Source organism: Montipora capricornis, chromosome 7, assembly GCF_036669925.1.
Source record: "Montipora capricornis isolate CH-2021 chromosome 7, ASM3666992v2, whole genome shotgun sequence".
Taxonomy (NCBI): Eukaryota; Metazoa; Cnidaria; class Anthozoa; order Scleractinia; family Acroporidae; genus Montipora; species Montipora capricornis.
This window is the reverse complement of record NC_090889.1, coordinates 8,787,070-8,791,204: the sequence shown is the minus strand read 5'-3', so window position 1 is coordinate 8,791,204 and position 4,135 is coordinate 8,787,070.

Sequence of the window (4,135 nt, the reverse complement as noted above, 5' to 3'; positions counted from 1 at the left end):
CTATTTCTGATAGTTTAAACATTAAAAATGGTCTAAATGGCTTCTTTTATCTTTCTTCTACAGCTAGAGATAAACGCTCTCAAACGCTCTCAAAAGCTTCGCCAGATATAGCCGTTTTTGCTTAGTGGATTTATAAGCAAATATGGCCTCTAAAAGGCCTATTGTTGTAGGTGGCAACACGCCAGGCAAGCCTGCAAGTAAACGTTCATCGACGGAAGGAACGTCGAGAAAAAGTTTATTCCATGAAGGAAATGAACCGAAAAAGTCATCGGGGAAACGAGAGTGGAATGATGCAGAAACGAGTGCCTTGGTTCAGTTCATTTGCTTGTTTTGGGATAATGCCCTCAGCGATAAATGGCCAATGCAGAGGGATGCTGAGTTTTGGGATTCTTGTGCTAGTGCAGTCAACAAGGCCTGTAGTTCTTCAAGGACAGGTTGGTAAAATTCAAAATGTGTGCTTTTATTGGCAACGAGTCGGTGAATTGTCTGAGAATTTTAAAGGTACAGAATAGTGCCTGCTTTCTGACCTAGGCAAAGCTTCTGGAGCTTGGCTTTAAGCTGTACTGTCATCTTCATTTTTTGAAAAACCAAATGCCTCTGAAGTTCTTGCTGTTGTCTGCCTTTAAGGTCCATCTTGTCGAACAAGGGTAACAAAGCATTTGTCACACCAGTTTGCCACCTTGTCTGAGGCTGAAGAAACATTACAGATTGACTACATCAACAATGACATTCCATCTGACTTTGGTGCAGTCCATCAGAATAACAGTCCACAACGACCTGCCACAGCCATCCCTGATAACACTCTGTCTCCCATCTTCAACTGCTCCCCAACCAAACGTACACAGCCATTGGCATCCAGTGTGGGAGATTTGGTGCAGGAATTTATCTGGAATTTTAAAAATTTTATGTCCCACAGGTTACGCACACAACTCCTTGATCATCTCCTCAAGATCACCATTGTGGATAGTGAGGGACTGGACTTTTATAAGTTTGTGAATAATGACTTTCTTTCCTCCAGCTTAAGTGGAATGAAGACATTGTTTATGAACAGTAAACAGAACTTGATTTTTTATTTAAGTAAGTGCTTTGAGGGTCCACATCCCCGACTGCCCATCAACCAAATGCCATATGGCTTGTTAGATTACAACATCCGCTTCTTTGCAAGGGGAAGTACACAAAACCTGGGCATTGAGGAACATTATGCGTCATGGCTGGCAACAATGTTCTCTCATTTTGGTCATAAGTGGCTGTGCCTCCATAGGGGACCGGCCTGGCAGTATGAAGTGCAGGAAACTGATGAGATCGAGGAGTCCTTGCTGGGTACTTCTTGTTCCAGTGAAGCGGAGTCGATGGAAGGATCTTCAACAGGGGAAGAATCAGTGGGAGAAGAATCAGTGGGAGCCGATTTGGTTGAACAGATTGATATCATCCAAAATGCCCTGCAAGAGTCTTCACTCTGTTTAAATGATTTGGAATGGGCAATTGATACTTTAAATGATAACAACCCTGCAAGTCCCGTACTGGAGAACTCTGTGTCTTCTTTAGGTGAAGAAGCACGTGTTTCACATTTATGGACACATGTCAGTAGAAGTCAACAGTATGACATGGAAATGGGATCGAATGCACAAGAAATGGAGAAGGTTCATGACATCAGACCCACTGCTCATTACTCAAAAAGAAATCCAGGGTTGTTCGATCCATTAAAGGTTGGTTTGAAACATATAATTCTGTTTCTTCTAAATTTTAACCTGCCTGAAGTAGTGCTCCCTCCTATAAAATGTAATGGCAGGACTAACGCAATTCCCCCCCCCCCCACCCCCACCTCACCACCCCTTCTCCCACTCCACAAGGACTTAATAATGGCACAAAGCATTATACATACAATGTACATGTATGATGTGTATTTAGGTTTTATCATTTAATGGTTTGCTGTGTATAAAATGCCATAACCCCCGTAAGAGTAGTCTAACATTTTCCATTCTGAAAAAATTTAAGGGTTTTAACTTCGAAGATTGAACAATAACATTAGCTGATAGAGTGGTTTTCATTTGAGTGTCGAAAAGTAATTGGGTTTGCATTTACTATTCTACAGGATTGGTTTAAAAATCTCATGCCACTTCTTCAGCCAATCAGGAGTAAAAAAAACAAAAGCAAAAGCAACAGTGACTCGTTCATGCACATTTTCCCTCGCTTCCCATCAACTACAGGTAATTACTTTGAGTTTTGATTGGTTGACTGGCTTGTCTGTGTCCTTTGTGCATGGCTAGAGAGATTACTTTGGTTTTGGTTTTATAACACTTAAATGAAAACCGCTGTAAGGTCGATGTTATTGTCTAGGAGTAATAACAGGGCTATCACAAGCACATGCATGCCCTTAAAGAATTATTGTTTTGCTGTAACACAACCCTGTCACCAAACTAGTTAACAAAGACAGTCATTTAAAGAGATCTTGTAGGTATTGTTTGTGATTTTGACTATTTCTTAGTACGTGCTGATGTCTGTTACACTGTATAACTTGCTACCAGCAATACTATCCATGTAGCCAGTCTAATTCTGGGTAGCCTAATAACAAGTCACTGCATTTGCTCAGAGTCAATAGTTAACATATTCCCCTGATGCACAATGGGATTCTCTCTTTCTAGAGTAAGGTCAACATTGCAAGCTTGGGGCCACGTCAGATCCAAAGGCGTATTACATCATCTGGATTTTCAAAAACAGTCGATATTCAAGTATGTGTTTTAAAAAGAATCATTTTGACATGTTTGGTAGACAATGCTTAATTAATTATGCTTTTTACTACAGGCATAATCAGAATACAGGCACTGAAAAGGATAGACTATTTCATAACATTGTTTCTTTTACAATGTATTGGTGGTTTGAAAGCTGACTGTTTCACTCTCTTCGGTTATCTGGTTTTCAAGCAAGTAAATATTCTAATCTAATCAAAATTTTTCAATCTGCAGAAGGAAGCACTCCAGCAAGCAAAGAAAAGCATCCCGTTAGGGCGATGGTGGATAAAAGCCGATGGCTGTGATGTGAGGAAAGGTTTGCGGGAGAGTATGCGGGGTGTTTGGTCTGGTGATGACGATCTTGGGGATGGTTCTCTACAAGCATTGCATGATGAATATAAAGCAAGATGTACTTTCGTAAGGGGTATTGGTACACCGGGAAGGTCAAGAGTGATGTTGACTGATGTGGCAACTTTGCTAGCTGAATTACAGAAAGATCTGGAATTTGTTAGTACTGGTGCTGATGTTGCAAATGGAGTATACAACAGGGCACTTCAAGGGGGGAGATCAGCTGAGCACACCTTGATGGAATTGGCTTGGGCTGTTGTAGGTTTTGAGGAACTGATGAAAAAAGTGAGAAGTTTCCAGGTTGAACTCGGAGATTATGAGCAAGGGGAGTCTGACGGTGCAAGTGCTAATTTAATTTCCCTGAAATCAGGCTTGTTGGTTTACCTGAAAGATCTTTACACAAAGAAGCGCACTGCAGCAAGTCATATCTTGGTGTTCATGATTGCCGATGAATTGCGCAACAGAAAGCCATATGCCATTCCAGTTCGCTTCATGCCGTACCGATCCCTCACCGACTCAAAACTGAGGGAGCTGGAACTTCAGTTGGAGGAAGCTATGAGGAATGTGGGAATGACAGTTGTTGGTATGTGCTTAGTGAACCCTTACAAGTTAATTGTCTGTCATATTTAAAGATCCAGGTGCTCCAATGGCTCTCTATAGGCAATTTCTTTTAAGATAGCTCACTGGCCAATAAAATGTTATGCTCTTGACTATTAAGATTGCCTTTTTTATAATTACACCTTATTTCAGTGCATGTTTTTGTGCATTTCAGTGCTATATTATTTAACTTTCCTGATAATCCCATACATAAAAGTTCATAACGTAAAATAATGTACAAAGCCTACTAAACTCATGTGATTATGCACCAGTCTTTTATTGTTTGTTATTGAACTCCATGGAACTGAGGAAGTTGCTTCTACATGTATGTAACTCATTACCGTGTGTTCTTGTTTGTTGTATTTTTTATTAGGTTTCACAACAGATGGAGAATTCAATTCATTGCGAACAGTGGGCAATACACGGCCAATATCTGTGATTGAGTTGATCAAGAATGCAAG